The sequence below is a fragment of the Musca autumnalis genome, unplaced genomic scaffold (assembly GCF_047663935.1).
Source record: "Musca autumnalis isolate F117 unplaced genomic scaffold, ASM4766393v1 scaffold_1, whole genome shotgun sequence".
In the NCBI taxonomy this organism is placed as follows: domain Eukaryota; kingdom Metazoa; phylum Arthropoda; class Insecta; order Diptera; family Muscidae; genus Musca; species Musca autumnalis.
Genome location: NW_027411644.1, coordinates 284,634,962 through 284,648,585, shown reverse-complemented (window position 1 = coordinate 284,648,585; position 13,624 = coordinate 284,634,962). Strand labels below are relative to the sequence as shown.

The 13,624-nt window shown below is 40.2% G+C and overlaps 1 long non-coding RNA gene across 1 annotated transcript in view; it reads left to right on the top strand.

Annotated features, from left to right (window-relative positions):
* LOC141389664 (uncharacterized) overlaps window positions 1-13,568 on the top strand; it is a 68,680-nt gene extending 55,112 nt beyond the window's left edge. The window contains exon 4 of the long non-coding RNA XR_012409136.1: window positions 13,383-13,568. This is a non-coding gene — a long non-coding RNA (uncharacterized lncRNA). The remainder of the gene's footprint in view (window positions 1-13,382) is intronic.
* The last annotated feature ends 56 nt before the right edge of the window (window positions 13,569-13,624 follow it).

Here is a 13,624-nt window from a genome sequence, read left to right as displayed (position 1 = left end):
GCTAGCCAGACTCCAAATTGTCTGAAACTAATTTGGTCAAAACATACTTGGGGTCTAAAACCGTTATTTCGATGAGACACATTTTTGGTTCTATCAAAGTGTATATCTCCAATATTTTTGAAAATTTAACATAGTTGAAGTCAAGGTTTACCCTTTTAGAACACGCGACTTGTGATTGTATATTACTTACTTACCTAGCTGGCCCATTACAGAACATTCGTTCCATAGACCTAAGAAAAGATCTCCAATTCTCTCTATTTGTTGCTTCGCACTCTGGAATATCGCGCCTTTTCATCTCTTCATCCACTTGTTTGCGCCATCTATTCCTTGGCCTGCCAATTCTGCGTGCACCGCCAAGCGGTCCGTATTTATACGCCTTTTTAGCGGGTCCATCATCGCTCATTCTTATGATATGGCCTAGCCAACGCAATCGCTGCATCTCGAAACGTTTAACTATATTGATGTCGTTGTATAGCAGATACAGCTCGTGGTTCATACAACGTCGATATTCACCGTCAACGTAGATTGGTCCGTAGATCTTTCGAAGAATTTTTCTCTCAAAAACTGCCACGTCTGCTTGCGCAAGTACCCAGGCATCGGAGCCATACATCACGGGTAGTATCAGTGTTTTGTAGAGCGTTATTTTTGTTTGACGAGATGTGGCTTTGTTTTTAAACTGCTTATTTAAACCAAAGTAGCATCGGTTGACCAATACAATTCTTCTTTTTATTTCACAACTGATGTCGTTGGTTGGTCCGAACTCAATGGACGCATTGCGCGTCGACACCATCAACTTGGTCTTCTCACCGTTTACCGCCAGACCCACTTTAGCAGATTCTCCTTCGACCTTCATAAAGGTATGAGTTACTTCTTTTACTGATCGTCCCATGATGTCTATATCATCAGCATAAGCAAGTAACATGTGGCTATTGGTGTAGATCGTGCACTTCTTTTGATGTTTGCCTCTCGTATAACCTTTTCCTGCAGGATGTTGGAGAGATCACACGAAAGGCTGTCTTCATGTCTGAAACCTCTTTTGGTACAAAACTCTTCGGAGAGGTTCTTTCCTATTTAAACTGAGGATCTCCTGTCACTTAAAGTCATTTTACAAAGCCTGATGAGCTTTGCCGGGATACCAAATTCAGACATGGCTTGGAATACCTTTGAACGCAGCTGCCGAAGCCTGCTTTATAATCGACAAAAAGGTGGTAGGTGTCGATCTGCATCTCTTGGGTTTTCTCCAGGATTTGCCGCAGGGTAAATATCTGGTCAATGGTGGACTTGCCAGGTCTAAAGCCGCATTGGTATGGTCCAATTATCTCGTTGACCATAGGCTTTAGTCGTTCGCACAATATCCCTGACACGATCTTGAAGGCAATAGGTAGTAGACTTATGCCCCTATAGTTAGAGCATACAGTCTTATCTCCCTTCTTGTGGACGGGGCACAGGATACTCAGGTTCTAATCGTCGGGTACTCGTTCTTCCTGCCAGATGGTGCTAACTAGTTGATAAATACACTTTATCAGCGTGTCGCTTCCGGTTTTGAACAGCTTGGCTGGTAAGCCATCGGCTCCTGCTGCCTTATTATTCTTCAGCCGATTTATTGATGTCTTTACCTCATCTTGGCTGGGCGGTATCCACGTATGGATTTTGCGGCTGTTTGCATGGAGTGGGCAATGCTTTGCCATTGCGCTGATATGTTATCGGGATGAGGAGTGCTTTGATTAAGCAATTGGGCTAGTTGAGTGGAATATGCTGTGGCTATCTGTTGTGATTGCAGCTTACCGATGTCTAACTTTCGTGTTGTGTCTGTTCGTACTTTGTTTGCTACGTTTAAGCGGGTGCGTACCTTTGCTGCAACAAGGTAGTGGCCCGAATCAATGTTTGCGCCTCGGAACAAGCGTACATTCCACACGCTCGATGAATGTCTTCCATCTATCACAACGTGATCAATTTGAAAGGCAATCTTGTACAGAATTTTCACAGCTACAACATATTCCTTAGTCACATTTCGAAAGGATTTGCAGTTTTCAAGCTATATCCTGAATACCTAAAAACAAATCTGAAAGTTTGATCTGCACCTCTATATCTCAAAAATGATAAAACCTAGAAAAATATCAGCCAACCAATCTTGTACAGAATTTTCACTGCTACATTATCTTTAGTCCCATTTCGATAGGACTTGCGGTTTCCAAGCAAAATCGTAAAAACCTAAAAATACGAATTTTGTTCGCGATTTTTTAAAAAATCAATTCAGCAACTAAACAAATGCAGTGTAACGTGTGGTCCCAACCCATATGCGGGGCATGTGTTAGATATCGTGGCATCTATTCGGGCCCAATACGAATTGATGCCTCTAAAGGTAACACCCGAGCAAGTACTGCAACGAAGCATGCCATTGGAAGAGTCTTTGTCACCTCATGGAGATGGTATACTGAAGACATGAGGAGGCACCCTGTTTGTAGTTCTCATGGCGTGATTCTGACAGATTTGAATATTTTTCCATTGCGTTGCACTTATATTCGTGGACCATACTGGCGCCGCATAGCTTACCACAGACTGACCTATCGCGTTATACGTGGTCAACAAGATTTCGTTACCTGCGCCCCAAGTGCTGCCGGCTAGGGTCTTAAGGGCCTTGTTCCTACATCTCAGCTTGTCGCAGATAGTTGTGGCATGTGCGGAAGGCATGAACATGCTGTCGAGTTTGACCCCTAGCATTTTGGGGTAGCTTGGGGTCGACATTCTGCTACCATCGAACACCACCTCTTCTCCTCTCTTCTATACTGCGCCGTCCATGTGGTGAACAAAGTGGCCGTAGATTTAGTGGCGGATATTTGCATATTCCTCGTGTGGAAAAGGTGGTAAGATCAGTCAAATAGGTGTTCAGCCTTTCACAAATGGCATCAGTAGTGGGATTCTCTAACGCTTTTTTTGGTTAACGACAAAAATTGTAAAGTTTTAAATGCTTATAAATTCGGTAATTAACGACATTTGTCGGTAAGTTAGCTAAGTCCTACCGATGGCAACAGTATTGCCAATTTGTATTCATACTTTTCATTCATAATTTTGCGTTTTAATTTTACCGAATTTTGTCGGTAACCAAAAAAGGCGTTAGAGAATCCCACTACAGGAACAGTACCTGACGCCAAGATCGTACAATCATTCGCATACGTTACGATCTCAATGCCGTCTGGAGCAGTTCCTGACATATCACCCCACCTTGTGTAACTCCCTCTTTCGCTCTTCGGGGCTAGGACTTTTTGTTTCTGAATTCCACATATGACTGGCATCCCACATATAAATGATTATCCAACGTTTCAAATTTGGTTGGAGGTTTGTCTGCCCAATGACCTCAAACAGTGTGGAGTGCCTGACAGTATCAAACGCTTTTGAAAAGTCAAGCGCCATCATCTCTGTTCTATCACACGGCTTGTTCTGGTTGAGTCATCGACTGATATGTATGGAGATGGCGTGCAGCGTTGTTGTCGTGCTGTGCTGCTTATGGAACCAATGTTTATTATCGGCAACTGGATAGCTATTTGTGACTCTGAGGGGGACTAATGCCTCAAGGGTCTTTCCTACGGGAAAGAAAAGCGAAATCGGCCAGTACTATTCACTTTTGCTGGTATCCTTGCCTGACTTTCTGAAAGAAAGGGTGCTCCTATAGACCCTTTCTGAAAGAAAGGGTGCTTCTATAGACCCTTTCTGAATGAAAGGGTGCTTCTATAGTCCCTTTCTGAAAGAAAGGGTGCTTCTATAGACCCTTTCTGAATAGAGGAGAGATAGAGGTTAAACAGTTCCACCTTGCTGAACTCCCTGTTTCACTCTACAGGGCTTGGACTTCTTGTTATTGAATTCTACGCACGACAGGCGTCCACACATATAATTGATTATCCAACGTTTCATGCTTAGCCGGAGGGTTGTCTGCTCAATGTCCTCAAACAGCGTATAGTGCCTAACAGTACCAACGGCTTCTGGTAAGTCCACCGCCACAATCACTGTTCTATCACACGTCGGTCTCTTTGTCCTCGACAAATATGTGTGGAGATGGCGTGCAGCGCCGTTGTCGTGCTGTGCTGCTTACGGGATCCTTGCTGATCATCGGCAACTGGATAGCAATTTGTGACACTGGGGAGGACTAAGGCCTCAAGGGTCTTTCCTACAGGTGACAAAAGCGGAATCGGCCTGTACGATTCACTTTTGCTTGTATTCTTGCCAAGCTTCAGTAGCGGCACCACCCTGTCCATTTTCCAGACTTCGGGAACAATGAGCGTGGCTAGCGACAGGTTGAAAACATCAGTGAGATACTCCACTCCCGGCTCATCCAACTTTTTAACATTACCATGGAGATTCCGTCCGGGCCCAAAGCTTTGGATGATTTAGCGTTCTTAATGACATTCGCAACATCATCTATTGTAAATTGTGGTGGTTAATCCTCGGCAGGAAGATATCTAATTCGACGTTGTACTCATCTCTTCGTCCTATCACTCCCGGGGGAAATGCCTTGCGCACGTCTTCAATCAGCGGAACGTCGCCAAACGTGACCGAGGTCCTGTCTTCCTTCTTTCTAGGGTTTGGGAGTAAATTAACCGTTGCCCACAATTCACTTATTCCGGCTCAAATTTTGCAACTATTCAGATAATTTAACAACTCGCTCCGCTTATGTTCGCCAACCAACCTGTTAGCTTCCAGTGTCTGCTCTCTGGGGTCATTAGGATTGACACGGTGAATCTTATCGCGTTCATTTGATAATCCCGTCGCGTCTGCTGGGAAGTTTGGTATTCGACCAGCAGGTATATGGCTAGCGGCTGCAGCAGTTATGATGACTCGGAACGTCCTTTCTGCTACCTGAACATCAGAAAAGTGGGCAGATCTCTGAAGCGCAACAACAACATTACTCGCCATATCCAGACGTATCAGCAGAGCACTATACCAGACGTGCGAGCGAATAGTCATGGTTGCTCTTGACCTATCGAAGGCCCTCGATACTGTCAACCATACCAAGCTGTTCTTCGAGGATATGTCTGTCGTTTGTGGAATTCAGAAACAAGAATTTCAAACCCCGTAGAGTGAAACAGGGAGTTCCTCAAGCCGGGGTGATATCTCCGGAACCTTTGAACCACTACCTTTCTGAAATTCCATGCGGATGATTGTACAATCTTGGCGTCGGGCCGCATTGTCGAAGACATATGTGAGGGATTAAATTTCTACATAGCTGACCTAGTGCAGTTCTTCCCTCTGAGAAATATGAGTAATATATTCATCGTATTTTCAAAATTATTATCTGCATTGGGTAGATGCCATAAAAGTAAATAGATTCGGCAGAGCTAGTGGTGGCTGTTTATATGGCTATAAAAAAGAAATAAAATCCATTTTTAAAATTGAATTTAAAACAATAAATAATTATCCTTTACTGTCAGCTAATTTTCATGGAAATATCTATTACCTAATACCAGCTTATCTAAACTGCACCAAATGGAGGCATGATTTTGAACTTTTTAAATCTTTTTTATTGGATCTTAGCCCAGCAAACTTTTGTATAATGGGTGACCTAAATGCTAGAATGGGTAATGACCAAATTCTAGATTGTAACATACTTGGTGATTTACCTCATATATACACCCACAGACATTCTAAGGATACAACCATAAATCCTAGAGGAAAACAATTGTTGGATCTCATAGAAAACATAGGTGGTATCATTGTCAATGGTAGAATAGATGGTGACATTGATGGTGAATATAGTTTTTGTGGTATAATGGGTAACTCTATAATAGATTATTGTATTTGTTCGACGTCTCTTTTGCATCATGTAGAGAAACTTTGTATTCCATCTAAACCATACTCCGATCATATGCCAATCTGCCTCCAACTAAAAATAATTAATCCTTCAAGAAATGAAACTGTTGGGAAACCTCTAGATAGGATTTATTGGAAATATAGTTCTAAAGCACAATACGTTCGAAACCTAAATGCTATAACATTAGAACCTAGTAACATAAATAATAGATCTGTTGAAGATCTGGTCATTTTTATCACAAATTCAATAAGACAAGCTCAACCTCGAAAAAGTAATCGAACATTTTTTGAACCTAAGCAAAGATGGTTCGATTGGTCTTGTTACCGTCGAAGAACAACTATGCTCAAAAGGCTAAAGTTATGTAGGAGAGAAAACACTCAGCATAATAGATCGCTTTATTATTACGCTAAAAATACTTTTCGTAAGTGGTGTGAAAAAAAGAAGCTAGAATATCTCAACAATAACCTTAAGAAATTAGACAAAGTAAACACTAGCAAAGAATGGTGGGATATATGCAAGACCTTAAAAAATTCGCCAACAAATATAAAAGGAAACATAAATTCAAATGATTTCAAACAATATTTTAGTTCCCTAATGCACATTCATGATGATTCACTACCTATAAGCTGGTGTATGCCATTTTTTGTAGATCCACTCCTGGACTCTCCATTCGAGTACATTGAACTCCACAACATTGTTAGACAATTGAAAAGTAATAAATCTCCAGGACAGGATGGCATCCCTTATGAGTGCTTTAAACATGCCCCACGGAGCTTCTTGCAGAAACTATTGGCTGTTTTTAATAAAATATTTCTTACGGAAGTAATCCCTTCTTCATTTACAGAATCTATATTAATTCCTCTTCACAAAAAAGGTGATATCAATATCCCTAGCAACTATAGGGGCTTGTCTCTTATTGACTGCATCTGCAAAATTTTTAACTCAATACTATTAAATAGAATATCAGATTGGCTAACAATGCACAATATCTTAAACGAATATCAAGCTGGATTTAGAAAAGGTTACTCAACAACTGACAACATTTTCAATTTGGTCAATATTGTCAATTTAAATCAGCTGAAAACCAAAGCCACATACGCATTTTTTGTTGATTTTTCTTCGGCATTTGATTTAATTCCACGAAATAGTCTGTTTTTTAAACTGTCGGCCCTTGGACTTTCAACAAAAATTGTGAATATACTAAAACTGTTGTATAATAATACAAAAACCAAAGTATGGGATGGCAGTATTTTTTCGGATTATTTTACCGTAGACTCAGGAGTGAAACAAGGATGCATTCTTAGTCCAGTCCTCTTTTCCTTGTATGTAAATGATCTGCCAAATATACTTTCGGGTGGTATAAATGTTGCAAACGTTAACATCAAAGTCCTACTATATGCTGATGACATTGTGCTGTTGTCTGATACCCCTAATGGATTACAAGATATGATAAATATTTTACATGATTATTGCACAACATGGAGTTTAAAAGTTAATTTATCCAAATCAAAGGTAATGATATTCAGGAAAAGTCCGAGAGTGTCTGCTCATTTAAATTTCCGTTACAATAACCAAGAAATTGAAATTGTCAATAGCTACAAGTATCTAGGTGTTGAGATTTCATATAATCTCTCTTTTAAAAATCACTTGAAACATAAACTTTCTGCTGCTAAACATGCGATCAATTCTAATTGGTCGAAGTACTTAACCAATCCAAAAATATCCCAAAATAACAAATTAAAGATTTTTGAGTCCTGTTCTAAATCAATAATGTTCTATGCTGCTCAAGTCTGGGGATATCAAAAATATGATGATGTTGAAAAGCTATTCCGTTTTTTCATCAAAAAAATCTTATATCTGCCTAACAACACACCAAATTATATTTTACAACTAGATACTGGTCTTAACACCCTTTTCTCTTCTACCCTTAAATTACATTTTTGTTATATCAACAAAGTTCTACATCTCAATGCTAACCGACTACCGCGAATTCTAGCAGAGAGAATATTAGAGCTTAACATATCATGGGCAAGTGAATGGTCAAAATTATGCCGAAAGTTGGATTTTCAAGCTCCCGATAATAGTCTACCTCTGTCTACATATTATAATGAAATTATTGATGTTTTAAAAACAAAAGAAAGATTAGAATTTGAATCGAGTGCCAGAAGTTCTCAGTTCCATGATCTTTATTCTCAACTAGACTATAGCATGGTTCCTGAACTTACTGCCAACTTTTCTGCACGGGCAAAAAGCCTGATTATAAAAGCTAGAGGTGGTCTTCTTAATTTGAATTCAAGGTCATTTACGAATCTTAGTGATGGTATCTGCACAATTTGCAATAGAAATGAACCTGAAAATACGTTTCATTTTATTGGTGTATGTCCAATTTTTAAGGAATTCAGAAAAAACTATTTCAACAAAATTACTCTTGATTTAAATGAAGTATTAAGTATATTAAATGGCACGAATTTTTCAGCTCTATATTCATACCTAAAATGTTGTATTAATTATAGAACATTAATATTAAATGAATTTAACTTGTAATAAATGTATGTAAACAATATAAGTAATGGCAAACAGCTTTTTCGCTATGCCAGAAATAGATTGGAAATATCATTATATACACATGTATGTATATTTATTTGAAACTGTACAAATTGTAAAACTATCAATCTATTAATAAATAATAATAATAATAATAATATATTCGCCGCTAAATCCATTGTCACACTGTTCACCACTTGGAAGGCTGAAATGAGGCTCCCATTGAACATTTTGGTTCAAGGTGTCTTGATTCCGTCCACTAACAAGGTCCTCAGTACTTGGGGTGCTGACAAACATAACCATGTTGACCTCTTACAAAGCAATGAGCCGGTTTATGGCAAGCTGTGCGGCCCCAATGTGGTATGGAAATGTTAGCGCTACGTAGTGAAAGAATATTCAGACCTGCCAGCATGCCGCTCTAAAGACTGCAACAGGGTATCTTCTCATGACACCAATGGACCATTTTGATGAGGAGGCGAATGTTTTCTTCACGATCTAGAGACAGATCCAAAGGGTCAAACGAGAACTTCTTGAGGTTATCTTGGCAGGCTTGGTTAACATTCACACTGGTGCAGTGCGTAGGCAGTGCAAAGATACAGTGTGAATGCCGCATTTGAATACCACTTCCACATTATATGCCACATAAAAACGCCAGCAGCCAAGGTAAACACGAGGGGTCTTAAACCAGTTAAGATCCGAACGTTGCAGTCGCCTCAATCCATATTGGACCCGAATTGATGCCACGAACCCCCAACACATGCCCTCCATGTGGATTGGGACCACACTATTCACTGCATTTGTTTAGCTGCTCAGCTAACCCCACTCACCTGTCTCCTAATTCTTTATGGACGCAGATAACTGATAACTGAAATAATACACGAATGATGGTATTTGTAAGTGACGTAGGGGATGAAAAATACCAAGTAACGGTCCTGACCGCCTTTAACATGACAAAGTCCAGGATTTATCTCGGTCCCTCTTTCATCTCAAGTGGACTCTGACCTCCCGTGGTGTCACCTGGGATAGCTGCCTTTCACACCCGTTAAAGGTAGTGAGCTAAAATGTGCTAAAAACTTGGGTTTGGGCGCCGGGTTAGTAACCCTGCCCTAGAAAAAAGCAGCATACTATGAAAAAACGAAAGAACAGAAAAACAAATCCCTCTATAGTTGACGACCCCCGAAAACGTTTTAAGGACAATGATCTGAGAATCTGCACCTGGAATGTTCGCACTCTTTACAAAGAAGGTGCAGTTTACGCATTGGCAGATGTACTTGAAAAGTAAAAGGCCGACATTACTGCTATACAGGAAATACGATGGAATGGGAAAGGCGTCACAACAACATCTAAAGCTGACGCACTGTATTATAGCTGCCATGACACAAAGCATGAGTTTGGTTGCGGATTTGCAGTTGGTCGGAGGTTAAAACACCTGGTCTCCAGCTTCACACCAGTGAATGAAAGACTTGCTACAATTCGAATAAAAGCAAAATTCTTAACATATTTCTTTATTTGCGCTCATGCACCCTCTGAAGACAAGGACGAACTGACCAAAGATATATTTTATGAGCGCTTAGAAGAAACATATAACCGTTGTCCTGCCCATGACATTAAAATTATTCTAGGCGATTTTAATGCCAAAATTGGAAAGGAAAATATCTTTGGACCAACAGTCGGAAAATTTAGTCTCCACAGTGAAACATCTGACAATTGTGTGAGGCTGATAGACTTCGCAGCGGCAAAAAAACATGGTAGTTAGCAGCACCAGATTTCAACATCTCGACATCCATAAGCGCATCTGGCTGTCTCCAGATCAAAAAACAAGAAATCAAATTTATCACGTTGTGATAGATGGAAGACATTCATCGAGCGTGTTGGATGTGCGTTTGTTCCGAGGAGCAAACATAAACTCTGACCACTACCTTGTTGCAGCAAAGGTACGCACCCGGTTAAACGTAGCAAACAAAGTACGAACAGACACAACACGAAAGTTAGACATCGGTAAGCTGCAAACACAACAGATAGCCGCAGCATATTCCACTCAACTAGCCCAATTGCTTTATCAAAGCACTCCTCATCCCGATAACATGTCAGCGCAATGGCATAACACTGCCCAATCCATGCAAACAGCCACAAAATCAGTACTTGATACCATAGACCTACACCAAGGAATTCGTGATATGACCAGGAGTGTCGTGCTGCTACCGAAGAAAAAATGTGGCTACCTTACAATCCGCAACGCGTAGCGCACGAGAGAGATATCGGGAGAAATGGAGAGAGGAGAAACGTCTTTTCCACAGGAAAAAGAGCGAGATGGAAAAGCGGGAGTGTGAAAAAATCGAGATTTACAGGAACCAGAATTAAGTCAGAAAATTGACTTAATTGGCCGGGTGGTCCAAGATGAGGTAAAGACAGCAATAACCCGGCAGAAGAATAATAAGCCAGCAAGAGCTAATGACCTACCAGCCGAGCTGTTTAAAACCGGAGGCGACACGCTGATAAGGTGTATGCATCAGCTAGTTAGCTCCATCTGGCAGGAAGAACGCGTACCCGACGATTGGAAACTGAGCATCCTGTGCCCCGTCCACAAGAAGGGAGATAAGACTGTATGCTCTAACTATAGGGGCATAAGTCTACTCCCTATTGCCTATAAGATTGTGTCAGGGATATTGTGCGAACGACTAAAGCCAATGGTCAACGAAATAATTGGACCATACCAATGTGGCTTTAGACCTGGCAAGTCCACCATTGACCAGATTTTTACCCTGCGGCAAATCCTTAAAGAAGACCCAAGAGATGCAGATCGACACATATCACCTTTTTGTCGATTATAAAACAGCCTTCGACAGCCCGCCGAGTTCAAATGTATTCCAGGCCATGTCTGAATTTGGTATCCCCGCAAAGCTCATTCGGCTTTGTAAAATGACTTTAACTGACACGAGGTCCTCAGTTAAAATAGGAAAGAACCTGTCCGAAGAGTTTGGTACCAAAAGAGGTTTCAGTCAAGGAGACAGCCTTTCGTGTGATCTCTTCAACATCCTGCTGGAAAAGGTTATACGAGAGGCAAACGTCAAAAGAAGTGGCACAATCTACACCAATAGCCACATGTTACTTGCTTATGCTGATGATATAGACATCATGGGACGATCAGTAAAAGAATTAACCGATACCTTTATGAAGGTCGAAGGAGAATCTGCTAAAGTGGGTCTGGCGGTAAACGGTGAGAAGGCCAAGTTAATGGTGTCGACGTGCAATGTGTCCATTAAGCTCGGACCAACTGTGAAAGTTGGTTCCTATAATTTTGAGGTAGTAAAAGACTTCGTCTACCGCAACACCTCCGTAAACACAACAAAAGACATAAGTTGTGAAATAAAAAGAAGAATTGTATTGGCCAACAGATGCTACTTTGGTTTAAGTAAGCAATTTCAAAACAAAGCCACATCTCGTCAAACAAAAATAACGCTCTACAAAACACTGATACTACCCGTGCTGATGTATGGCTCCGAAGCCTGGGTACTTGCGCAAGCAGACATGGCAGTGCTTGGTGTGTTTGAGAGAAATTTTTTTCGAAAGATCTACGGACCAATCTGCGTTGACGGTGAATATCAACGTCGCATGAACCACGAGTCGTATCTGCTATACAACGACATCAATATTGTTAAACGTATCGAGATACAGCGATTGCGTTGGCTAGGCCATATCATAAGAATGAGCGATGATGAACCCTAAAAAGGCGTATAAATACGGACCGCTTGGCGATGCACGCAGAATCGTCAGGCCAAAGAATAGATGGCGCAAACAAGTGGATGAAGAGATGAAAAGGCGCGGTATTCCAGAGTGCGAAGCCACAAATAGAGGGAAATTGAGATCTTTTCTTAGTTCGGCCTATGGAACAAATGTTCTGTAATGGGCCAGCTTAGTAAGCAAGTAAGAAGGTATTTGTGTCGCTACAACAACAACAGCTGATGATCACGATTTGGCCGAAACTTTGGCCGAAAGTTTGGACTTTCTAAAATTTCATCCAAACGTATATCAGAAGACCTATTCTGCAATTTTTATCGGTTGAAAAGTTGTTAAAATTTCTTTTGTTTTTGTAACAACTACAAAACAATCAAATGGAATTGTTGTAAAATAAACAATGAGTAAAGTTTTTTAAAAGTTACTGAATAGGGGGGCAGTTCCAAAACGTGCATCAGGTTCTGTATCGAAAAACACCTCCCTCCACCTTAAGTGCAGTTGGAGGGCTGTTCGTGGATTGTTTTGAATTTTTTTTTACCGAAAAACTGCTTGCGGACCTTTTTCAGCGATATAATGTTTTTCGTGAGATAATGACCAACCAACTGTCATTAAGGTTGAGCACTATAACTTTCGAGCTAAATATCCCATTTGGCAGAAACTTTGCATATCGTAAAATTTCTTCGAAACGTATAACAGAAGGTCTTGCGCTTGGAGGCAAGTCAGTGCTTCGTGATATAATGGCTCAAAAAAAAAAAAAAAAAAAAAATAATAAAAAACCCTACGGTGACTAACTAACATTACTGATGGACATGACAACTAACGAAAGGAGTGACTGACATTGGTCTAACCTCGCAATATTTCTCTTAAACTTAAATCAATTTTGAAGATGATATTGTCCAAAATTCCTTTGAATAATTTTTCTATTAGATGATCGCCTTGATATTTTTACCGAATATACTCTTTGTGATCCTGTTTATGTGGACAAGTCCATACTTCCTGACATAATTACCCTACCGTGATCAACTGGTGGAGACGCTAACTATCCCAACATAGATTAAGTTCCAATATGGTTTATGTCGGCCCATTCCTTCAGAAAACTCCTTAAATTCCCTTTAAGTTCACTTCTAGGCTTGTGTTAAAATAGCTTCTTGTAAGCATGACTTCAACTGGTCTTCTGTCCACTCAGGCCTTTTGCTGTATTATTTGTCAGTTCTACAATACAATACAAATGTTATAAATGTAACTTGAGCCAATTGGATGATATATTTTAAAAGATTTAAATTTTCTTATCTATTTTCAGCTTAAACCCTTTCACATGTCTGTCTGCGTTACTCCGTCTCATCGCTTTCGTTGTCGCTTTGGAGACTAATTCCAAATATTGATTCGATTTGACATTGTGATAGGCTGGTTGTTGGTAATAATATTTGAATTGAAGAAATCTTATTCAATACATTTTTTTCTGTGAACACATAATACAAACCACTAAAAAGAGGTAAGGTAGTAATAAAATATTTAAAAATATCTGGAAATAATTAAAAATAT